At 40.8% G+C, this 26,602-nt stretch overlaps 1 protein-coding gene and 1 pseudogene across 1 annotated transcript in view; one reads left to right on the top strand and one right to left on the bottom strand.

Moving 5' to 3' along the window:
- The window catches only part of LOC105493528 (protein tyrosine phosphatase non-receptor type 14), a 204,198-nt gene that overhangs the window by 7,574 nt on the left and 170,022 nt on the right, over positions 1-26,602 (top strand). The window lies entirely within an intron of this gene.
- Positions 11,462-12,739, bottom strand: LOC105493527 (keratin, type I cytoskeletal 18 pseudogene; annotated as a pseudogene).

Raw genomic sequence — 26,602 nt, 5'->3', positions numbered from 1 at the left:
TTTATAGTCCCATAGCACTTTGAAATTACCAACATTAGTAAGTTTACATATTATACTTGTTTACCTTCCCGTCTCCTCTGCTAAGTTAAAAGCCTCTCTGGTAGGGATCTTACTCAGTTCATCTTATGTGGAGATTGGGTAGCCATAGCTATGATGATGATGATGTTGCCATTTTGCAGATAATGAATTAGAGTTGATTATTTTTAAAAAGTGTGGCCGCGTACAGTGGCTCACGCCTGTAATCCCAACATTTTGGGAGGCTGAGGCAGGTGGATCACGAGGTCAAGAGATTGAGACCATCCTGGCCAATGTGGTAATAAAACCCCCGTCTCTGCTAAAAATTAGCTGGGCATGGTGGCGTGCGCCTGTAGTCCCAGCTACTTGGGAGGCTGAGACAGGAGAATCACTTGAACCTGGGAGGCGGAGGTTGCAGTGAGCTGAGATGGCACCACTGCACTCCAGCCTGGGAGACAGAGTGAGACTCCATCTCAAAAAAAAAAAAGTGTTATAGAATCAGTGAATGAATGCATTTCTGAAATGCTGACTTGAGGGATAAGAGCCCAGCCTAGTTCGTAATTCATTATTTATTCTTTGATAAATAATTACTATGCTCTGGGAAAATTACATCTTGTTAATGACTATATGTGATTTAAAAAAATTAAACAGATATCAGTATGTATTATACATATCTTATTTGTTCATTTGAGGAGACAAATTCCATTTTTAAGCTATTTTCTGAAGTTACTCATACTATGGTTCTTAATATTGTTTTGCTATACTTGAGTACTTAAAAAACATGGTAATTTTTCCTCTCATTTTCAAGTCTAGGAAATGTTGTAGATCATGGGAGAATAAATGTCACGGAAGGGTTAGGAAGCAGGAACATTTCAGGGTTAAGACCTAAACCTTTCAGATTTGGATTTACTGATTAGAATATACTTAATTTCTGGCCGGGCTTGGTGGCTCATGCCTGTAATCCCAGCACTTTGGGAGGCCGAGGTGGGCAGATCATGAGGTCAGGAGATCGAGACCATCTTGGCTAACACGGTGAAACCCCATCTCTACTAAAAATACAAAAAATTAGCCGGGCATGGTGGAAGGCGCCTGTAGTCACAGCTACTCGGGAGGCTGAGGCAGGAGAATGGCATGAACCCGGGAGGCGGAGCTTGCAGTGAGCAAGATCGCGCCACTGCACTCCAGCCTGGGTGACACAGCGAGACTCCGTCTCAAAAAAAAAAAAAAAAAGAAAGAAAATAGAACATACTTAATTTCCTTCCTATGCATTATTTTCTTTTGTATAATATATAAAAGAGAAAAAGGCAGCATCCCCCATTATTCAAACTCAAAGTTACTAGTTTTTACAGTGAGAGAAAGATGGTGAGACCCCATGACACCACGTCAAGGCAGATTTGCCAGCTCACTCATATCCAAGACAGTCTGTTCTACTTATAGAACTATAGTAAGCAGCAGTGATATCATTGATATTTCCCGCCCCAAATCACAAGCTTGGCTCTCACCATTATTTTAGTTCCTAAGTTAAAGGGATTAAGGCAGATTTCATGGTCATGAAAGTGAATTTGTCATGAATTACGTATATACTTCAGCTTGATGTTTAAAGTTCTCCACAAATGATTCCCAGGTGGGCCTCTGATTTCTTCAGATTTATGTCCCACTATTCCTCAGGGTTATGCCAAACTGCAGGTGTTTCCTGAACAGGCCCAGTCATTTTCCACCTAATGTGGTGCTGTTTCCTTGCCTAGAGTCCTAACACTCATCATTGCCTATCAAAACCATCCCTCTGAGCCCTCCTTCAATACCACTTTCTCTGGGCAGCCTTCCCTAATTGCTCTCTGGGTCAGGCCCCCTTGCCATTCTGGCCTTGGCATTGACCTCACTGTGCTCTGTGTCCTGGTTAACCTGCCTCATCCCCTCATTGGCCTGTCAGCTGCCTGGGAACTGCCACTGCTTCACTCCCTCACGTCCCTCCCTGTAACTGTCCATGCAGGTCTGCCTGCCCCTTGCCCAAGAATACCCTGTGAGGCTGAGGCTGCCCTTCCTGCGTCATTATGACAGACACCCGTTGTGGCACCACTTTGTGTAAGCTGTCCCTTCTCTTGGTGCGGGCACCAGTCTACCTTCTATGCTAGAGTCTTTTCTAAGGTATGTCTGATATTTTAACTCTCCTGCTTAAAATCTTTCTTGCCACCATATATTGTTTACACACACACACACACGTGCACACACACATTTTCTTTTTACCTTTACTATATATATAACATACATGCATACATATATGTGTGTGTACATATAACATACCAACATATGTGTGTGTGTATGTAGTAAAGGTACAAGGAAATACAAGAAGGATAGACACGAAATACAAGGTATGGTGGGCAGGTGTGGAGGTGAGGACGGACATGTAATACTGGTTTGTTTCCTAAGCTGAGTGATGGAAACGTGTGTTTATTACATTCTCCCTTCTGAAATATTTCATTTTAAAAACTGCTTATGATTAAAGTACACACTCTAGCAGAACACTCAAGGCTCTGCATAGCTCTTTTTTTAAAAATGTAAGCAGAAAGTCTCATTTATTTTTGTCTGAAGCACACAGGAGCTCACTCAGCACAATACAATAAGCGAATCATACACATACTGAGAAAAAAAATGTTCCCATGAATACATAGGTATATATTCTTAAGAGCAGCAATCAGGAGTTTGACGACAATGTAAAGTGGTTTTCTCTAAATAATGCTTTCTGATGTGCTTTTGGGTAGGAAATGGACAGGTAAATCACCATCACGTAACAGATGAGCTAAGAATAACATCTGTTACCCAAGTCACTGGAACCCTGTGGATTGTGAAAGCCCTCTTGGAGTTTACATTTAATTCCATCATTGGCCTGGTTGACTTCTACATTTCACTAAATTTGGACAAGATCAAGAAACTAACCCCTCAACTCTCAATCTCTCACACTCAGGGATGTGGGAGGGAAGGGCAGGTGAGATCAGATGTGAACACAGTCAGGGCTCTGCATAGCTCTTGATGGCACCTAACTTCCTAGCCTTGTCTGGCCTCTCCCCTAAACATCTCTTGGGTCCCTGTGAACCTTCTCCAAACATTGCTCAGGGTTGAAACCTTGTTGCTTTGACTCATGCTGTTATTGTTACTTCCTGCCCCCACTCCAGTTCTTTTATACATCCGATCACATAATAATGTTTCTGATTCTTTAATGTTTATATGATTTTTTTGTCTTTTTTGGAGGTTTTATCTAATGTTTCCTTTTCATTATTAGGGATAATAATATCCCTAATAATAGTTACATTATCATTGTCATCTTCTCTACCTTCCTATAGTACTGTAGTGTTTGCTTATTTTCACACGTTTGGAGACATTTTGTAATTTATTTATCCTTGGGTTTATGGCATCTGATGCAGAGTACATGTTCAATAAATGTTTAGGGAATTGATGAGTAGTAGATATAAGAGAAGTGTTTTTAATTGAAGTAACTTTTTAAGAGTGTGTCCAAAAAAACTTCAAAACAGATTGAAAGGAATATTTCTTGGGTTCAGTATCTGAAATTTTGTTTGTAAATCTAATGGATTTACACATGGATTTCCTACCTCAAACCCATGATTTGTATTAGATACTCTTCTTCTGCTTTTCCCATTTGCTTTATGCTGGTGGATTTTTTTTAAAATAAATAAATAGCTGTTCGTGCTCCTCATCCTCTCTTTTCCTCCATCACCATGGAGTAGCTTCATGGTTTCTGTAGTAGTATCTGTGGATGTGTGTGAGTCCCAGTTGGGAAGCAGCTCTAGGCTGTGAAGTGGTACCACTTGTACAGAGTGATTTCTGCCACCAGCGCTGCTTGTTCTGGGGTGGAGAAGTGACACCTCCATTTAGAGGAGAAGCTGCAGAGTTTATTTTTGTGGCAGACATGTCCCCTTGAAGAGCTGTAATAACCATAATAAAGGAGGATTATGCTGTATTAGGTTTATGAAGGGTGCACCAGTCTGTTACCAGGGTCAGTGGTGACAGCTCAAGCCAGCAATTAGGTTTCATTTAAGACTCCAGGAGGCAATTAGCATTCCCTTCTGCCCAGGAAATACTGTGATCTATTAGGCCTATTCTTTTGCATTATACATTTTGTAAAATGTGCTTTAGATGATGAAGGTACACATTTTTTGACATATAAGCAAGTCTTCAATTTTTCATTTGAAAAATGGGGCTGACTTTTAGACTCCCTGTGTGTTTAAATCCGTGGGTTATAATGACTAACATCCTGGGTGGATTGTGCTTTTTAAATCAGTACATGTTTAAAAGATCATATATATTTTTTTATTCAAAGGTAAGGAATTTCTTATGGAATATTATATAATTATGTGATCTATGAGGGGAAAAATGGGACTGATGTGAAACAAATTAAAACTCCAAAATAATGAAAGGACATCTACCAGTCTTAATTATATTCTTTAGAAAATTATTGTTTTACTTAAGAAGTGTCTAAAAATAAAGGCTGGAGAGGATGATTTGTGCAGTGCTTCTGCTGAGCAGCTGTTTGGTTGTTTTTAAAATGAGGCTTGTTTTCTGAGTGCCAGGTTAGGTATGAGTGTGTACTTTGTGCCCCTTCATCCTTATGAAAGTGTTTAGGAATTTTAGCTTTGTCCATGAGTATGCAGTAATATTTAGTAGTTATTCAAACTGGTTTCCTCCCTCCGCCCCTCTTCCCTCCTCCCTCTTCTTTATTCCTTTTCTCACTCCTACCCCCTCCCCCTTCTTCCCTTCCTTCCTTTGGAATAAATTCGCTCAAATAATAATAAATTATTCCTTTGGAATGAATTAGTTTGGAAGGTTCTGATAGATTAATTACCATATATGTGTTCAACATTAATATATTTTTGGGTATGATAAAAGAGAAATGCACAGTGAGCAGCACATCAGGCCAGAAATGCAAAGACCACCTATTTCCATGGGGCAGTTAGGCTATCTCCTTATTGTTTGGTTCTTGGTTTGCATTTTTTTCTCATTTGAAGATGATAAAACTATAATAGTGACTCAGCACAGTTCTTTGAAATCTGTGTATGTTGACATATTAAAGGCTCTGAGAAGTTCTGCTGTAAATGAAAATGTTTCAAAGCTAAATTCATTTTAGTAAGAATCTTTAAAAAAAAAAATCTATGTTATGGGACACCTGTAATATGGAAGGGCATTAACAGTAAATGGAATGCCTACCAGAGAAATCTTGGTTTAGAAGGTACCTGGAATAGAGAAGACATGTTTGTGGTCTTTAAGAAACTCAACATGTAATTTAGACCATGTAGTGACTTAGATCGTTAAAATGATTAAACATTTAAAGTCATCATTAGCAGACCAGAATTAACTTTAATTTTTTAAATAGCTAGACTTTTGTGTTTTGTAGCATGTAACAAGAGCAAATTCAAAGCAAAAGATCAGGAATTATTCACAAAACCAATTTTCAAGAAAAGTTTAAAGAGCAGTAAGCATTTAGTTTAATTTTTTGTCTTTATAGTACATTGAAGAGTAATGTTCAGTTTAAATTTGAGGCACTGTGGCAATCTCATCCTTCAAAGAAAGATTCAGAGATATCCATTTGTCTGGCTTATGGAGGCTAGAAAATGTGATTAATATTAATATATACACTACGGAAAAATCTTGGTTCTGCAAATTCTGGCCTTCAGCCCTCCGTCTCCCCCACTTACTTAGAATACTGCCAAGAAGCAAGCAAGCAAGCAGGCTAGGGAGGTGTAAGCCACTGAGAGCTTTAGAAATGCCATTGCAATTATTTTATTAATAGCTGCCTCTGTTCAAATTGTTTTGTGTAATTGGGCACGTAACAGGCATTGTGAATATAAATAATATGAACAGCTTTTCTCCACCATGGCCTCTTTAGTTATGTCAAGCTAATTTGCTCAGTATTCTCTTCATCAGTTTTCCCCACTCCCATCTTTGGCCTTTTATACAGCAAAGCTTTATGTATAGAAACCCCCTCTCTGCTATAACCTTTAAACTTGTTCAACATTATGAAAGGGATGTTTTTATCTGTAGTTTATCCTTGAGAAATGTGAGAATTAAAGAAGTTATTTGCTCAGTTCTCACAGCTAGTAAGTGGAATAAGTGGCACATGAACCCGTTCTCTCTGATTCTACAGCCCAAGTTCTTTTTTATTTATTTTTTATTTTTCATTATACTTTAAGTTGTAGGGTACACGTGCACAATGTGCAGGTTTGTTAAATATGTATATATGTGCCATGTTGGTGTGCTACACCCGTTAACTCATCATTTACATTAGGTATATCTCCTAATGCTATCCCTCCCCCCTCCCCACACACCACGACAGGCCCCGGTGTGTGATGTTCCCCACCCTGTGTCCAAGGGTTCTCATTGTTCAGTTCCCACATATGAGTGAGAACATGTGTTGTTCTGTCCTTGCGATAGTTTGCTCAGAATGATGGTTTCCAGCTTCATCCATGTCCCTCCAAAGGACATGAACTCATCCTTGTTGTGGCTTCATAGTATTCCATGGTGTGTATGTGCCACATATTTTTAATCCAGTCTATTATTGATGAACATTTGGGTTGGTTCCACGTCTTTGCTGTTGTGAATAGTGCCACAATAAACATATGTGTGCATGTGTCTTTATAGTAGCATGATTTATAATCCTTTGAGTATGTGCCCAATAATGGGATGTCCATAGCCCCAGTTCTTAACCACCACGTCAGGCTCAGAAGTCTGTGTAGGTCAAGTACATGTGTTCCTTCTTCCTTCCATTCATTCTTTCCTTTTGTCTATCCATCAGCTTGTTTAATAAATGCAGTTTGATGTTTTTGAAAGTGGAGATGTTTTTCTGTGGTCATAATCTTGAAAAGAATCAGCAACTAATAACGTAGCCTTTAACCCCATGTGGCTGTTTAGCATTTGAAATGTGGCTAGTCGGAATTGGGATATTGCTGTCAGTGTCAAATACACATGGGACCTTGAAGACTCGGAATCAAAAAAAAAAAAATGTAAAATATCTTATTTTTTTAATTATACGTTGACATAATATTTTGTGTATATTGAGATAAATCTGTTGTCAAAATTAATTTCACCTGTCTTGATTTGCTTTTCTATGTGACTACAAGGGAATCGACAATTACATATGTGGCTTGCATTTATGGATCACATTGTATTTCCTTTGGGCAGCACCATCATAGATAGTTATCAGACTACTCTTAGGAGCCCTAGTTCTTCAGTGATGCCTAAGGGGACTGGAGGAAAATGGTTAGAGATAGAAAGTAAAAGTAGTTATAGGCGATGGTGAGATGTAAGCCTGATGACACTTCGACGACCAGCAGAGAGAGACTAATATTAATTGGCATTTAGTTCCTGTAGTACTTACCATGTACAAGTGCTTTGTCCAGCACTTTAAGTGGATTATCTTTCTAGATCCTTACAACAACCCTGTGAAGTAAGCACTATCATTGGCCTATTATAGATGAGACGACTCGAGCTTAGAAAGGCTAAGTAACTTGCACAAGATCCTACAACTAGTAAATAAATACTAGTTAGGTATGTAACGTCATGGCATGCAAATACTAGTGAATGCTGGAGCCTAGTGTCAAATCTGGGCATGAATCCAGAGCTTGTGCTTATATCCACCCTTCATCACCACTTATCGAAGGCAGAAAGGAGAACATTACCTAGACCTGATCTGCAGCAGCCCTTCTGCTCATTAGTATCTACTGGGGGTGCCCATTATTTTCTCCAGCAGTGAAAGGCATTATCTTTAAATTAGGGAATATAGTAAAAACCATTGATGTTCCAGGAATGAGCTCCAGTTATCAGGAAATAATAAAAAATCAAACTGAACGTGTTCCATTTACTAACTCACGGTTGTCCTAATTAGAAAGATATTTAACAGAAATTGTTTTTAGAAACTTGAAGCATACTTCAGATTCTTTTGTAATTGAGAGACGTGGATATATTTCATAGCAAGTACAGATTTTGTAAATACAAATATTAGAGATTTTTTCTCTCAGTGTATCAGCATGTTTAAAAAATTGGTATAAACTTAGCCACAAACTTATGACTGGCTATTTAAATTTTTTTCATGTTTTTTATAGGTTGATGCAAAAGTAATCACAGTTTTTGCTGTTAAAAGTAATGGCAAAACCCACAATTATGTTGACATCAATCTAATAGTTAATGTTCGTATATAGACATAATTTCATAGTGGTAATTTTATACACTCCTTCATAATATATACATAATTTGTGTATTTTTTTATTTTTTTGAGACAAGATCTTGAGATCCTCCTACCTCAGCCTCCTGAGTAGCTAGGAATACAGGCATGTGCTACCATACCCCAGCTAATTTTTTATTTTTTTGTAGAGACAGAGTATCATTAGTTTACGCAGGCTGGTCTCGAACTCTTGGGCTCAAGTGATCCTCCTGCCTCAGCCTCCCAAAGTGCTGGGATTATAGGTGTGAGCCACCATGCCCAGTTAACTTGTGGTCTTAATAACTAATATTTGTAGCATCTTTACAATTGATATACTATAAATCCTCTTAATAATTTTTAAAAAATGAATTAATTAATTTTTTAAAGACAAGGTCTTGCTCTGTTGCCTAGGCTGCAGTACAGTGGTGTGATTATAGCTCACTGCAACCTTGAATTCCTGGGCTTAAGCAATCCTTCCACCTCAGCCTCTTGAGTAGCTAAGACCATGGGTATATGCCAACATACTCTGCCAAATTTTTTTATTTTTCGTAGTGACAGGTTTCATCATGTTTCCCAGGCTGGTCTCGAACTCCTGGCCCCAAGTGATCTCCCCTATCCCCCCGGCCTTCGCCTTCCAAAATGCTGGGATTATAGGTGTGAGTCACCATACCTGGTCTTTTTTTGTTGTTGTTATTATTGGAAGTATACACATTTTACATTTCTTGCTGTCGCATAGAAGATGATAGTGAAGATGATTCACATTAATAAATTTTTGCTGTTGAATTTATTTTAGGATAAATTATGAGTGAGATATAGTGAACATTTTTGTGATTCTTGAATCATACAGATGCAATGGAATTTCTAACGTAGGTCATAAAGATAAATTCATTGGCAACACAGCTTTACCCTCAGATGGGTGAGGGTCTTTGAGATCTTGCTTTCATATAATGTTTGATGACAAGGAAGTGGATTATCCCAGCAAATACTTTTTTTTTTTTGTTTGTTTTTTGAGATGGAGTCTCACTCTGTTGCCCAGGCTGGAGTACTTTTTTTTTTTGTTTGTTTTTTGAGATGGAGTCTCACTCTGTTGCCCAGGCTGGAGTGCAATGGCATGATCTTGGCTCACTGCAACCTCTACTTCCCAGGTTCAAGCAATTCTCCTGCCTCAACCTCCTGAGTAGCTGGGATTACAGGCATGAGCCACTAGGCCTGGTTAATTTTTTGTAATTTTTAGTGGGGATGGGCTTTCACTATGTTGGCCAGGCTGGTCTTCAATATCTGACGTCAGGTGACCCACCCTTCTCAGCCTCCCAAAGTGCTGGTATTACAGGTGTGAGCCACCACACCCAGCCCAGCAAATACTTTCTTCTAACTCTTGCTTTTGTCTGTTTTTTACAGTTGCCTTCTCTAAAATCTGACGAAAGAATTGTTGAACCCTAAATCATACATGTGAAAGGTTGAATAGTAACCTTTGCACTAGATTTACTTTTGTGATAAGTGTTCAGTTATCTTTATGTCATTGAAGCAGACAAAGTGTGTTGGATAGAAATATTTCTGTTATGAGTATGGTATGTAGAGAATTGCTGAAAAATGTACTTATAAAGAGGTAGCATCTAAACAAGAAATAAAAGATGTGGCAATGTAGATGTAGGTGCAGATGAAGTATAAACACATACTGCATTGACAAAAATAATTATAAATGATTATATCATTTTCAATTAATTTCTGGTACTCATTGGCTTGCTTTATATCGATATCTTTTGTGTCTACCTATTATTTTTTATTCTACTTTTTCATGAGCGTTTTTCAAATATATGTTTGCTATATCCGCTACTATATAACTTGTCATGTTTTGATGACAAGTTATTGTCATCAAACTAACTGTTGTATTGTGAGCTTTTGCTATGGTAACAGAAAAGGTTCCAACATCTTGCTGGCTTATAACAACAAACATTTATTTTTTGACTGTATTATGTGAGTGCTGTTGGTAGGCTTGGAGGCTTGACTGGGCTCAGTTCAGCGCCACGGTGTTCTCTCACTCAGGGATATAGCCTGAAGGGCAGCCCCTGTCTCAGACATGCTGTTCCCATGGCTGAGAGTGGTAGTGTAATGAGAAGCATGTAACTGCATTGAAAGCTGTTGTGCGAGGGAATGGTGGATAGGTTGTGTCTTCACATCCCATTGGCCAAAGTATATCACATGACCAAGCCTAGAATCACTGGGTTGAGGACTTCCACTCATCCCATGTGATTCCCAGACAAGTCACAGGGAACTGGATGGGATATGTTATAGGAACGGAGCAAAGATTCGGGATCAATAATTCCATCTTTTATTATACCACGATTGGTTATTTAACCGTTCTCTTGTGACTTGATATTCGAATTTTCCCCAATTTTAACTATTACAAAAAGCATCACTATAAACATTGATGAACAAGTTACATTTATTTTACTTGGAGAGTATTTCATTAGGGTTTAGTTTCCAAGGTAGGTTCTGTGGGTTAGAGGCATGAATTGCTTGTAGATCTTGTTACATATGGCCAGATTGCTCCCTGGAAAGACTATCAGCTTATAGCACCGTATCAATCTTTAAGTTTACAACTTTCCTCACATCCTGCTAGCGCTGGTTTTGAAATTTTCATTTTGTTAATTTCATAACTGCTTACCATTTAATTTTTGCAATTATGAATGATGGTATTTAAAAAATATTTAGAACTAATTATATTATTGATCTATTACATTGAATAAAACAAGAGCCACTTGTAATTTTCTTACCTTGTTTTGAAAATCATTAAAAAATACAAAAAAACCCCTCATTTTCATCCTCCTTGTTTTCTTGGCCCCATATTTTTCTCAATATAGTACTTTTTTTTTCTTTTGAGACAGAGTCTCACTCTGTCGCCCAGGCTAGAGTGCAGTGGCGCGGTCTTGGCTCACTGCAAGCTCCGTCTCCTGGGTTCATGCCATTCTCCCACCTCAGCCTCCGGAGTAGCTGGCACTACAGGTGCCCGCCACCAAGCCTGGCTAATTTTTTGTTTTTGTATTTTTAGTAGAGACGGATTTCACCGTGTTAGCCAGGATGGTCTCAATCTCCTGACCTCGTGATCTGCCCGCCTCGGCCTCCCAAAGTCCTGGGATTACAGGCGTGATCTACCTCACCTGACCTTTTTTTTTTTTTTCTTAAACCACTGAGCTTTTTATTGGCCTCCTGCTCCCCAAAGGGTACCCTGCTTCTGCTGGCTTAATGTCTCAGAACTTTGGTGGTGTTGGTCTCAGATACCACTTTGCCACTCACTTTGCGGCGGGTGGTGGTCTTTTGAACGGTTTGCATGGAGTTGCTGCTGTCCATCACCAAGATTGAAGATTGAAGTCCTCACCGTTTTCCAGCAGGCAGCGGTAGGTGGTGATCCTAGCCTCCGGCTTGACCTTGATGTTCAGCAGGACCTTGTACTCCTGGGCCTGGCGCTGCCCCTCTTCCTGGGTCTGTGCCAGCTCCGATGCCAGGTGCAGCAGGATCCCGTTGAGCTGCTCCATCTGCAGGGTGTAGCGGACCTCCACCTCCCTCAGGCTGTTCTTCAAGCTGGCCTTCAGATTTTTTGTGGAGTCCAGGTCAGTCTCCAAGGACTGGACTGTATGTCTCAGCTCCGTGAGCATCATCTCAGCAGCTCCAACCTTGGCGGCCTGCATTATGACCACTGTGGTGCTCTCCTCAATCTGCTGAGACCAGCACTTGTCCAGCTCCTCTCAGTTCTTCTGAGCCAGCTCGTCATGTTGGGCTCGGAAGTCTGCCATGATCTTGGCGAGGTCCTGAGATTTGGGGGCATCTACCTCCATGGTCAACCCAGAGCTGGCAGTCTGCGCTTGTAGGCCTTTTAGTTTGTCTTCATGGTTCTTCACGAAGAGCAGCTCCTCCTTGAGAGCCTCTCTCTCTGTCTCCAGCTGCAGCCAAGTGACATTGGTGTCATCAGTGACCTTGCAGAGCCCATAATGTCGCTCTCCACAGACTGGCGCATGGCTAACTCTGTCTCATACTTGACTCTAAAGTCATCAGCAGCAAGACCTGTGTTGTCAATCTGCAGAACAATGCAGGCATTGTCCACAGTATTTGCGAAGATCTGAGCCCTCAGGTCCTCGATGGTCTTGAAGTAATGGCCCCAGTATCTGACCTGGGGTCCCTTCTTCTCCAGGTGCTCCCAGATTTTGCTCTCCAGCCTCCGGTTCTCAATCTCCAGGCTCCTCAGCCTGTCCAGGTAGAAGGCCAGGAGGTCTTTCAGGCTTTGCATGGTCTCCTTCTCATTCTGGATGCCTCCTATTCCTGCCAGATGCCCAGCCATCCCTGTGGCCAGGCCCCTGGACCCCAAACCATCCCAGAAGCTGGTGGAGCAGGACACAGAGATCCGGAAACCAGAGCCCTGGGCATCTGCATAGACTCTGGCCACGCTGTTGGCCAGCTGGATGGCTGGATGGAGCCCAGGGACCGGTAATTGGTGGAGAAGGTGGAGAAAGTGGTGAAACTCATGCTGTCCGGGGAGGAGAATGAAACTCATGCTGTCCGAGGAGGGAAGGACCCAGGCTTTGCTGATGACCTCAGTATGCTACTACTTCAATACATATTTATTCTGACATTAAAATAAGACAGTGAAAAAATAAAAATAAAACATACTTGATACGAGGTTTTATAACTTTTATCTCAAATCAAATCAAATCATAGTAATTATCACTACAGAACTGAGTGAGTGGTCAAACCTGCTCAGATGGCTGAGTTTTGTTTCATATTTGAAAGTCTTAAGAGGGAATTTATTTATTGCCCTGTTGCCTAATATTGGATGGCTTTAATTCCATGGTTTTCAGAATTGCCTATTGACATATGGTTTACCTACAAAATACCACCTGAAACATAAGAACTAGTCTTTCCTAAAGCTTTCCCCCCACAAACTGTAAATGAAAACTTTTTATTACTGACTGTATCCTCTCATTTGGTTTACCTTACGAGTGTCATGTTGCCTGCTGTTACACTTGTCTGTGGCTTCTGCTTAGAAATAATGGTGTCTAGACAGACCCATAAATATCCTGGGTTATATTTCCTCATTTAAGGCTCTGAGACTTCACAGCAGGGGCAAGAAGACTTGCAGGGCAGACACGAGAAAGCTTCAGGCCACTCGATTCAGAGTCCATTGGCAGAATAGGCAGAGAATGTGCGTGTGTGTGTGTGTGTGTGTGTGTTAGGCTGGGATGTAGAGATGGGTTTTGGAAATGATAGTTGGGTCTTGAAACTACTATTGAAGTGCAAATACCTCCTCCTTCATTTGGCGGAGAAATGTCAAAAATCCTCAGAACGGAAGAACCCATTCTCTTTATTTTGGGACACAGCCTGGTAAAACTTGTAAGAAATTATTACAACTCTGTGGGAAGCAAGTGCAAGTGTGGGAGAAGCAAGTTGATGTGTGAAGCAGACGTCAGTGTGTGAACCAGAGTTTGTTTGAACAGTAGTAGTTGCTGGCGGCAGAATGTTAAAAATGTGAGTATTAAGAGTATTAATGATGTGACTATTAAGACTCGGATTAGTGTTGAAGAAATATGAACTTGAATAGATTTGCTATGAAAGTCTTTGGATTTTTTTTTCCTGGAATGGATTTTATTTCTATTTCAGTTCATTTTATATGAGTCTCCCTGGAATTCATTGCAAATTTCTTTTGAAAGGTAAGGACTCATTGATTTATGAAGTTTTGATTTTTTCAGAGGTAAATATTTGGGGAAAAGTTGGTACTGAGGTTCGGAGTAAATGGGAATGAGGGTGTTTTATATTAGTATAGAAGTTAAGTAATTACAGAATAAAAGCTTTTAAATATTAGTGCAGTAAAATAGGATGCTTGTTTGTATTGAATTGTTAGATATCTTGTCCAAATTTATAAAAAGAATGTCACTACTGAACTCTTAAAGATTGTCATGCCCATTGTAAATATTTTCGTAAACTGCTAATAGTTTTGACAACAAAAGGAGTGCTTATCTTTGAAATATATTCTCCTTCTCTGAATTATTTACTTTGGGAGAGTTGAGGCTAAGGGTGTAAAATGTATTATAAGGCCAGGTGCCATGGTGCACGCCTGTGATCCCAGCACTTTGGGAGGTCAATGTGGGTCGATTGCTTGAGCCCAGGAATTCGAGACTGGTCTGGGCAACGTGGCGAAACCCCGTCTCTACAAAAAATACAAAAAGTAGCCAGCATGGTGGCGCACCCCTGTAGTCCCAGCTACTCTAGAGACTGAGGTGGGAGGATCGCTTGAGCCTTGGAGGCAGAGGTTGCTGTAAGCTGAGATCCTACCACTGATGCACACCAGCCTGGGTGACTGAAGGAGACCTTGTCTCAAAAAAAAAAAAAAGAAGAAGAAGAAAGAAAGAATTATAGATTTATAGAGCTTTTTGGTTAGGGGTTGATCACTTATGGGACCCTGCACTGTGTTGCCCCTAAAGAGTTGGTGTTACCACTTATTACCCCTAATGAGTTAGTGTTACCATGTTCACTCCCTAGTACTTTCTCCTTTCTCTTGCATTTTCCTTCCATTCCTTTTTTCTTCCCTCCTAGCCTGAATGTTGGCCTACCAGTGAAATCTGCTTATGGCCTAACCTGATGGGTAATTAACAGACAATATGTTGTAGTCGACCTAAGAAGGCCTGTGACTGTCAGTCTGTTTTAACATACCTGCATCTATGAGGTATCTACAGTCAGCTCTGTTTTTCTTAAGTAGAGGTTTATCCATCACCAACAGTGAATGTTCAATGCAAGGAATAGCTTTTTAAAACATATGGCAAATTTGTGGTTCTTTAGAATCCACTGTCATATAGTGGTTAGTACTTTTTTTTGAGACACAGTCTAGCTCTTTCGCCCAGGTTGGAGTACAGTGGTGCCACTTCGGCTCACTGCATCCTCCACCTCCCAGGTTCAAGCAATTCTCATGCTTCAGCCTCCCAAGTAGTCGAGACTAAAGGCATGTGCCACCATGCCTGGCTAACTTTTGTATTCTTAGCAGAGATGGGGTTTTGCCATGTTGGCCAGGCTGGTCTCAAACTCCTGGCATCAAATGATCTGCCTGCCTCAGTCTCCCAAAGTGCTGGGATTACAGGCATGAGCCACCGTCCCCGGCACGTGTTTGTTGATGTCCACAAGTTGTTAGAGGTTGTTTATACGGAGGATGGTAGCCAAAACTCTGTTCATTTCTCCCATGTCTCTGTAGAAGGAAAACCTGTGCAGCACACTCTATTTTGCTAGTGTACTCAGTTGTCAAACAGATACCCAACTTGTGTGTGACCAATTATCTTTTCTCCTTCACTCTGCTGCTTTGAAGACCTTGGTCTCTGAAACACATACTTTTGGTCAGGTATCTATGACATAGGGATTAGGACCCATCTTCTTGACTATTTTTGGCAGAGAGACAGGGTCTCACTCTGTCATGCCCAGGCTAGAGGATAGTGATGTGACCATAGTTCACTGCAGCCTAGAACTCCTGGGCTTAAGTGATCCTTCCACCTCAGCTTCCTGTGTAGCTGGGGCTACAGGCGTGCACTACCACACACAGCTAAATTTTTTAATTTTTAATTTTTTTTTTGGTCAGAGATGAGGATCTTGCTATATTCCCCGGGCTGGTCTCAAACTCCTGGCTTCAAGTAATTTTCCCATCTTGGCCTCCCAAAGTCTTGGAACTACTGGTGTGAGCCACCATGCCCGGCCTCATCTTTTTGACTTACATAGGCTGTGGCTAGTATCATCAAGCTGAAACCCCTTTTTTAAAACAACTGTACCTCAATTTTTATTATTATTATTTTTAGATGGAGTCTCACTCTGTCATCCAGGCTGGAGTGCAGTGGCGCTATCTTGGCTTGCTGCAACCTCCACTTCCCAGATTTAAGTGATTCTTATGCCTCAGTCTCCTGAGTAGCTGGGATTATAGGCATACACCACCATGCCTGGCTAATTTTTGTATTTTTAGTAGAGGCGGGGTTTCACCATATTGGCCAAGCTGGTCTTGAGCTCCTGACCTCCAGTGATCCGCCCACCTCAGCCTCCCAAAGCGCTGGCATTAGAGGCATGAGCCACTGCGGCTGGCCCCCATACCTCTTAAAATATCTCAAGAATATTAAAACCAATTACCCTACCACTCAAGTATATCCACAGCATTTTTATATATTAGTTCCAAACTTTCTATTATATAACCGTAATCATGTCATATATTTAGAATAATACTCAAATAGAACAGCATATATACATATACAAATAGAATATATACATATACAAATATACGAATATATACATATACAAATATATATATATACAAATAGAACTGAGAATACTTTGTTCTGCTTTTCTCCCCGTTTATCTTATTAGTCACGCTTTTCTCTGTTGCTACATATTCTTTTTTTTTTTTTTTTTTTGAGGCGGAGTCTCGCTCTGTCGCCCAGGCTGGAGTGCAGTGGCCGGATCTCTGCTCACTGCAAGCTCCGCCTCCCGGGTTTATGCCATTCTCCTGCCTCAGCCTCCTGAGTAGCTGGGACTACAGGCGCCCGCCACCTCGCCCGCCTAGTTTTTTGTATTTTTTAGTAGACACGGGGTTTCACTGTGTTAGCCAGGATGGTCTCGATCTCCTGACCTCGTGATCCGCCCGTCTCGGCCTCCCGCTACATATTCTTAATATAATGTTAATGGATGTAGAGCTCATTGAGTAGTATGTTATAATTAACAGTTTCCATTTGTTGACTATTTGGGTTATTTCCAGGTGTGTGTTTGTCTATTATCAATAAAATACCATTAACGTCTTTGTACATACAGTGTCTTTTTTCTTTCCAGTTATTCCTTTGGGTTGAATTCCCAGGAGTAGGTTTAATGCTTAAAATAAAATAACATACACATTTTTCTGTTCTTTGTTGCCAAAACTTCTCTTCCAAGTATTGCCCAGCTTATATACTGCCAGATTTTATAATTGGTAAGGCTGTATTTAGTCACGGTTTTGTTTTATACATGAATATTAAATATTTATTAAGATATTGATGACTTAAAGTGAGAGTGTCTTATTGCATTTTTGATCCCCGGTAGGTGCTCAGTAACTTTTGACTTTAAAGAGAAGTGACTTTAGAGAGAAGCTGTAGAGAGAAGTGCTTATCAGTGTTACTATTTTCAATATTGTAACCATTCATCTTTCTGTGTATCTTACTGATGTTTACACATTCCTTACAGACTTTTAGTAAAAAAGCTATGAAGAGAAAAACATTTTAAAACCACCAGACTGCATTTGGCCGATAGTCTGCAAGTTCAGCTTACCTGCTTTCCCCACCACCTTGTAGATTTTTCTACTTGTGTTTGACTAGGTGTGTGTTCCTCAGCATGCATTTCTGCGTTAGTCTGAGATCCAGTCCATATTTTAGCCACATGACTGTTCAGAATCTTGGAAGTAAGAGGAAGCACTGTTATGTCAAAGAAGTTTTTGGTTAATAGAAAGGAATGCTAAAAAAGAAATTGTTAAAAAATATATAATTAAGTTTTAGAGAAGACTGAACTGGCAGTGGAAGTACTGATGCATGCTTCAAGCCTGTCCTCCTTTCGTTACAACGGCTAGGGTGATTAAATCTCTTTATTCAGAATGTTTGAATTCTGAAGTGATTTCCCCAGATACTAGGCCTTTTGCGTTAAGAATGAGCTGAGTCCCCTTGAGAATTAGGGCTTCTCAGTATAAATTTCTAAGTTGGCATTGGTCACTCCTGATCGAATGCATAAGATCAAGTTCTGAAACAGGGAGAGCAAAAGTATAGCCCCAGTATATTCTATAGAAACCTCTGCCTGCACCCAGACAGAAACCTCCAAACGTCCTTTACCATCTGGTCTAATGCATATGTCTTGTCTTGACCGGAGCTTACCTCTGCTGAAGGCGGGGGCTTTCCTGCCAAGGCTCTGAGATCCGCACCTTCTCGCCTTTCCCTCCTTACATATATCACCTGTTCTTCCTTTTTTTTTTTGGAGAGACGGAGTTTTGCTCTTGTTGCCCAGCTGGAATGCAAATGGTGTGATCTTGGCTCATTGCAACCTCTGCCTCCCAGGTTCACGTGATTCTCCTGCCTCAGCCTCCCCAGTAGCTGGGATTACAGGTGTGCGCCACGAAGCCCAGCTAGTTTTATGTTTTTAGTAGAGACATGGTTTCTCAATGTTGGTCAGGCTGGTCTCAAACTACCAACCTCAGGTGATCCACTCACCTTGGCCTCCCACAGTGCTGGGATTACAGGCATGAGCCACCATGCCCGGCCCACCTGCTCTCTTTACCACTTCATGACTTTCTTAGCTCTCCTCTGGTTTTCTATTTTTTCTTCTTTTCTGTCTCATCACTTCTTCCACACATCTGAAACCTAAATTAAACCTCGATTTTTCAAACACTTTGATAATCAGAATGCCTCTTCTCTGCTGTGTTTGGGCCAGTCAGTACTTGGATATAATCTTGGGTTCCTTTCATTGCTGTGGTTTTGGTGCTCTAAGAACTGTTTTTTTTTTTTCCCCTACCAGAGCTCTCTCTCTTTTTCTATTTTTTTTTTTTCTTTTAACTATCTGGGGACCTTGAGTCCTTACTTAACAGATTCTAAGGGTAGTCAGTCTCCTTGGAGTGTGTATTTTATTGGTAATTGAATACATTCAAATGACATTTTTCCTTAAATTCTTATCTGACCTTTAGAAAATCAAATAGTGACTTTTGGAATGGTATTTGAATTACTGTTGGTATGTGTATACTCTGACTCCAAATTAATTTTAGTCACTTTATTGTCTAAAAACACTACCCAGGCACCACTAGAAGTGACTTTAGCTTGGCTGGGCGCGGTGGCTCACGCCTGTAATCCCAGCACTTTAGGAGGTGGAAGCGGGCGGATCACCTGAAGTCAGGGAGTTCAAGATCAGCCTGGCCAACATGGTGAAACCCTGTCTTTACTAAAAATACAAAAATTAACTGGGCATGGTGGCGTGTGCCTGTAATCCCAGCTACCCAGGAGGCTGAGGCAGGAGAATCGCTGGAACCCAGGAGGCAGAGGCTGCAGTGAGCCGAGATCGTGCCACTGCACTCCAGCCTGGGTAACAGCGCAAGACTCCATCTTAAAAAAAAAAAAAAAAAAAAGTGACTCTAGCTTGTTCCTTGAGAGTCCCTTAGGCCATGTAAGATGAAACTACTCAGGGCATATGTGTAACGGGCCAAGTCCATTTTGAATTTTTGCACCTCCTCCTACCATCCCCCATCTTTACCCATGTGGTCTAGTGGAAAGTGCACGCCTGTGGAATTTCAGAAACCTGAATCCCAAGTCACTAATTAGCTATTTTGGTTTTAGGCAAGTTACTTAGCCACCCATGACTCAGTTTCTTTGTCTTCGTCGACTTAATTGAATATGATTCCTAAGGTTCCCAGCTGCTCTGTACAGATTTATGATTTCTAGAAGACTTTTTGTTTTAACTCTGTGGTTCAATTTGTGGTCAGAGTGAAAGAGGAAACTTCTGTGCTGTTTACTCTTCAGAAGAAACTAGTTGCCACGTTTGTTTTTGTCCAGGAAAGATTCAAGTAGCAAATTTAAATAGTAAATTTAAACTTCTGTTTTGCAGTGATAATTCATGTTATTTGAATGATCTTAGCATTCGCAGCTGACCCTTTCCATGAGAAATGGGACTGTAACATATGCAGTATACTTGGTTTTACATTTGTTTACATTACAATTAATTTTGTTTGGATATATTTTCTGAGGTTCACCAGGGTTGTTGAGATCATTTTAGAAAAAGTGTCCTGTCAGAGGTTGGAAGTGATTGGCATAAGAGGATTAGTAAAATTTAGCAGAAGTTTTGCTCCACTGTGGAAAAAGATACATATTCTGTTGTACCTCCACTGCCCTCTGCAAAACGTTGCCTTCTGTCACAGTGCTGGCACCGACTTCTGAATCTTCGCAGAGATTTAGTGCTAATTCCGCGAAGTTCTTTAAAGTGTTTGTGGGACTGCTATATGTTACATATATACCTCCTTGGCCTCTCCTGAGCTGCGGTTTGCTTCCTTTAGGGAATTGCAACATGATCTCCAGGGTTTTGGGTTTCCTGATACCCGCCGTGGCAGATTCCTTTATAGTGTACACTTACTACGTTAATTTGTTCTGAAAGTTTCATAACTTATTTTGAAATAATTTGAGACACTTGGGGTGTTTCAAATTCTGGGCTGGAAATCTCTAGAGAACAGGATGTGATAGACAAAAGAGAAAAGAGAAGATTGGGAGATGGGTGAAGGATTTTGAAATAGGAAGCCATAGCTGATATATCAGAGGTTGCTGGAGAGGAGCATAGTCTGAAAAAATACATTTCACAGGAGATATGTTGTCTTTCCATTGATCCTATTATATTTTGAATCCTTCTCCACCCACCACCTCCTCCCCTTTTTTTAAGAGATAGGGTCCCTCTTTGTTGCCCAGGCTGGAATGTATTGGCATGATCATAGCTCACTGCAACCTTGACCTCGTGGTCTCAAGGGATCCTCTTGCCTCAGCCTTCCAAGGAGCTGGGAATACAGGTGTGCAGCATCCTGCCTAGCTAATTTTTACCTTTTTGTTAGAGACAGAGTCTTGCTTTGTTGCCCAGGCTGGTCTTGAACTCCTGGACTCAAGCAATCCTACTGCCTCAGCCTCCCAAGTAGCTGGGATTATAGGCATGAGCCACCACACCCAGTCCCCTTCACTTTTACTGCCTTGATATATGCATACTGTTTCCTCTTTTAGGCCCCCTTCATAGAGAAGTAGTTTCAAAAACTTGTAAATCAGCTTGCAATGAGGAATTGATTTTCCTATAGAATGATGTGAAAATTGGTGCTTTAGTTCTCAGCTGTCTGGCAAAAGCCTTCTTGCCTCTTATGTAGCATACTGTAGAATCTAGCCAGCCAGGCATGGTGGCTCACCTGTAATCCCAGCACTTTGGGAGGCCGAGGCGGGTAGATCACCCGAGGTCAGGAGTTTGAGACCAACCTGACTAACATGGTGAAACCCCGTCTCTCCTAAAAATACAAAAATTAGCCAGGCATGGTGGTGCACGCTTGTAATCCCAGCTACTTGGGAGGCTGAGGCAGGAGAATCACTTGAACCTGGGAGGCAGAGGTTGCAGTGAGCCGAGATTGCACCACTGCACTCCTTCCTGGGTGACAGAGCAAGATTCCATCTCAAAAAAAAAAAAAAAAAAAAAAAAAAAAAGACTCTGATTACTCTCAAATACTATTTCAGTGCAAAAATAGATTCCCAGCCCCAGTGTTCAGTAACGGGAACTCAAGGATCCTGGTCAGCTGCACCAGGAGGTGGGAGGGACTCCAGGCTTTGTGGCAGTGGCCAGTATTCTTGGGGCCAGCAGCCTGAATGGATATCCCCAGAAATGGGGTCACTGAAACTGCTCTCAGGGCCCCTAGTTGTCAAATCTGTGGTTGCTTAACAAGGGGATATGTTCTGAGGATTGACTAATTAGGCGATTTAGTCATTGAGCAAACATTATAGAATATATTTATACAAACCTAGATGGTAGAGCCACCTAGGCTGTATGGTGTAGCCTATTGCTCCTAGGCTCCAGACCTGTATAGCATGTTACTGTGCTGAATACTGTAGACAGTTGTAACACAGTGCTAAGTATCTGTGTATCGAAACATAGAAAGGGCACAGTAAAAATATGGTATTATAATCTTCTGGGGCCACTGTCGTGTATGTGGTCCTTCATTAGTTGAGATGTTGTCATGCAGTGCATGACTAATTGCTCTGGGTTCATTCTTGGTTAGGAAGGACTTCCAATAAGAGGTATATAAGAAAAATGGGATAATATGGGGATGTGTGGGGAAGCGAATGTGTTTCTGTGAGAGACTGTGTTGACCTCTGGATGCCAGGTTCAAGGGCACTGCCTCTATAAAGATGGATCTGGCTTGTCCTTGTAGATCCTATATTGTGACAATGTAAGGATTGCCCAAGGATGAATGGTGCATTAATCTCCCATAACCTTAGGTGCCTCACTAAGTGTGATGGAGTCTTAGGAGTGAGAATGATTTTCATTATTTTGGTCTGTAGTCAGCTTCTGATCACCACTGCAATTTCAAAAGATCTCGATTTGTGTTTCCCTGCTTCTGAATAGGCTGAGTGACTGCCTTCTTTCTCCTCAATCTTATCTTGCCAGCATTTTAAATGTAATTGATATCACCTGCAATTTTATGACGTCTTAAACATGGAGTTGCCCACATTAAGTCATTTAAAACACCATGGCATTTATTTTCATGATTGGTTGTCTTTTGTTTATAAGTAAAGTTTTCATTGCTTGCCCTCCTTATTTTTTCTGTCTGGTGGTCTTCATTTTCACTTTTCTTCTCCTTTATTTAAAATGACCTTGAGTTGGTTAACTGCACTTCTCAGCGACCTCCTCCACTTACCACCATTTGGAGTAGGCTCAATGAATGTTAGCTGTTTTTTATGCTGGTTTAAACTGAATATAATTAGGACAGCGAATTTGTTTCAGAACCTGACAGAAAACATGTATTGCATATATATTTAGTGGTTACGTTCTGCGGGTTTGGATGTTTGTATCCTGCTTGTTCTTTTTCTGAACACAGATAGTTATTTGAGTTGAATTAGCTATTTGCTGATTGGCCATTTTGCAAGTTACTGTTTTTGAAAATGAGATGTGAATTTAATTGAAGCTTACTTTGGTAGTGATCGTACCAACTTCCAAACTTGCCGTAGGTTTCCATATTCCATTGAGGCTACTTTTGATCCTTAAGATGCTACATTACTGGTATGAAATCTCTTATAGTTGTGGGGAAAAGATGACATAAGAAGCTTCAGGCCAGGCATAGTGGCTCACACCTGTAATCTCAGCACTTTGGGAGGCTGAGGTGGCAGATCACTTGAGGCCAGGAGTTCGAGACCAGCCTGGCCAACATGGCGAAACTCCGTCTCTACTAAAAATACAAAAATTAACTGGGTGTGATGGTGCGCGCCTCCAATTCCAGCTACTTGGGAGGCTGAGGTAGGAGAACTGCTTGAACCTGGGAAGTGGAGGTTGCAGTGAGCCAAGATTGTGTCACTGCACTCCAGCCTGGGCAACAGAGTGAGATTCTGTCTCAAAAATTAAAAAAAAAAAAAGCTTCCGATTTATATTTTGTTGCATATTAAGTAAAAAAACCAAAAATCTCATGAAACATGGTTTTAGGTACCTTTTGACAAACAACTGGGGGACGTGCTGCATCAGTTCTGCCCACACTTTTCCTAACTGCATATTTTCCTACCTTTAGTCATTTTTCTTATTGAACTCTTCTAGTTCTTTCATGTGTATGCGTGTGTGTGTGTGTTTTGAGATGGAGCTTCGCTCTTGTTGCCCAGGCTGGAGTGCAATGGTGCTATCTCGGCTCACTGCAACCTCTGCCTCTCGGGTTCAAGCGGTTCTCCTGCCTCAGCCTCCCGAGTAGCTGGGATTACAGGCGTGCGCCACCATGCCCAGCTAATTTTTTGTATTTTTTAGTAGAAATAGGGTTTCACCATGTTAGCCAGGCTGATCTTGAACTCCTGACTTCAGGTGATCCACCCGCTTTGGTCTCCCAAAGTGCTGGGATTACAGGCGTGAGCCACCTTGCCCGGCCGTTCTTTCTTGTTTCTGTTTGTTTATACTGTCATATTTAGTATTTATACATCTTTTTCTCCCAAGGAAGGGATCTGCTGTTTTAATTGGATGATTATGTCAGAAGGCTCTTTTCTGTACCTTGGCTAGAGCAGGTAGCTGAGAAGTCTTTTTTGCCACTAACTAAGGGGCTGTCAAGTACTCTATGAAAACAACATACTCATGTATGTATTTATATGAGAAATATTTTTATAAAGCAATTAACGGGTCATGTGGGCCACGGAATCTTTCCCTGATTCATGTGTTTTCAAGAAAACATGTTTTTATTTTTTTAATTGCATTGAGCTTCCTTTAAAAAAACTGTTATCTCTCCAAAGATAAATTTCATTTTCTACTTAGGAAAACAGATGACTCTTTTTCCCTAAAATGCCTTCTGTGAAATGACATGTGGAGCTGTTAGGCATTGTGAATCTGTTTTATTTACCCCAGTGTTACAGAAAGAAGGAAGGCAATTTTAGCTTCTTTAAAGAGACACTGGTCTGGGGTAAATAACAATTTAGTCCAGGAGGGTAGAAAAGAATGCTTATGACATTCTTTTCATCAGCTCCATGTGTAACCTCCAAGCAGGAGGTCAGGCAGTAAAACATTTGAGTGAACTGGTGAAATGTTTTGTATTTATTTACAAGGCACTTAATCACAAGACTGATCCCAATAAACTCAACAAGTTAGAGTGATGGAGGAAAGTATATGGGGCATGCAGAACAGTAAAATCGGGGACTGGAGGGGGGCCTGTAGATTGCATTTAGCCTGCTCCTCTCTTCCCACCGTGGAGAGATGGCCATCAGTGCAGTGGTCATGGGTGAGTTTGATGAGGAATGTAATGAGGCCCTTTCTGTTCCCACCTGCTGCTGAACTACTTGACATTTTCTTTTAGATTGCAGGCATCCTGAAGTATTTAAGTTCTGTTTTGCTGATAATTCTTCATTCTTTTTGTGTAACTTTCTTGAATCAAAACTTCGGTGCCACCATTCTTAGTGGTGTATCTGTGATGCTGGAGTTGATGACTTGATTTCATTGCTTACCACAGTCTAATTTAAAACCAAAGCATTCTAAAACCTTCTCAGTTTTCTCATTTTTATTGTTACTATATATTTATTGGTTTAGATATAGTTTGTAGAGAATCAAAGAAAGAAAAGAGGACAGTTTCTTTGGATAGGAAGTTTATAACGTTTTCTCCCCAAGGAAGCCTGCCGCATAGTAAGCTCTGGGGTCAGTAGTCACTGCCGGCTTAGCTGTTGTTCATTTTCTCATTGCATCTCTACTAAATGATGGGCAGACAGACTTTCATTCATACCCGACTGCTCTGCTTTTGCATATATATATATATATATTTTTTGGAGACAGGGTCTTGTTCTGTCACTCAGGCTGGAGTGCAGTGGCACGATCATAGCTTACCGCAGCCTTGAACCCCATGGGCTCAAGGGATTCTCCCACCTCACCCTCCCAAGTAGCTGGTACTATAGGCGCTAGCCACTATGCCTAGCTAATTTTTTATTTTTTGTAGAGACAGAACTTTCTTTGTTGCCCAGGTGGTCTCGAACTTCTGGGCTAAAGCCATCCGCCCCCCCTTGGCCTCCCAAAGTGCTAGGATGAAAAGTGTGAGCCACTGCACCCAGCCTGCTTGCTTATATTTTGAATAAAAGATTTCATGGGGTGGGAGGGTTACAACTCTTTGTGAATATTAATAATCCAGATTAATTTGAAAGAACTTTCATGTAATATGCTGCTCAAAAAACAGTATATACAAGCAGTTATCTCTATCACCTAGCAGAAGGCTAGGCAAGATTGGTTTAACAAGTAAATAAGAATAATTTAGTGTTAGCCTGCTATACAAATAAGAGTACTTTAGTATCTGAAACTGTCCCTGGAGTATATCAATGTATATTAGGAAATTACTTCAGTGTATTATGGACCAGCAAGCATTATTGAGAACTCACTGTGTTTCAAGTATGGGGCAGGAACTGTGAAAATATATAAGGTGCTTCCAGTTGGAGATGGAGGTGAGGAACAGACTCAATCAGATCATTTTTGGAGTGGTGAGGGCTTTGATACAGGAATGCAATGCTATATAAAGGTGCTTCCCTCTTGATTCTTGAGTTTTGTTTTGTTTTGAGACAGAGTCTTGCTTTGTTGCCCAGGCTGGAGTGCAGTGGTGTGATCTCAGCTCACTGCAACCTCCACCTCCCAGGTTCAAGTGATTCTCCTGCCTCAGCCTCCCAAGTAGCTGGGATTACAGGTGCCTACCACCACACCTGACTGATTTTTGTATTTTTAGTAGAGGTGGGGTTTCACCGTGTTGGCCAGGCTGGTCTTGAACTCCTGACCTCAGGTGGTCTGCTTGCCTTGGACTCCCAAAGTGCTGGGATTACAGGCGTGAGCTACTATGCCGGGCCTGTTTTGTGTTGTTCTTTTTAATTAAGGCAATGATCAAATTATCTAGGAAATTAGTTTAAAGCCAACATACCTAAAATATAAAACAGAACACAAGGCAGATATTCTTAGGACATTTTCCTCAAGCTGACATTTATTTATCTTACTGCCTGAATGTAAAGACTTTTTTTTTTGGTAGTTACTTAATTTTACCTCTTTTTTTGTTTCAGTTTAGCTGAATATAACTTTATCTAAAATAAAGTGAATAGCTCTTGTATTTAGAGGTAGTACAAATAATAGGGTAACGGTACCCCTTCCTTGTTCTGT

This window comes from Macaca nemestrina, chromosome 1 (assembly GCF_043159975.1).
Source record: "Macaca nemestrina isolate mMacNem1 chromosome 1, mMacNem.hap1, whole genome shotgun sequence".
Taxonomy (NCBI): domain Eukaryota; kingdom Metazoa; phylum Chordata; class Mammalia; order Primates; family Cercopithecidae; genus Macaca; species Macaca nemestrina.
Note: the sequence above shows the minus strand (reverse complement) of the source record. Positions and strands in the feature narration are given on the sequence as shown.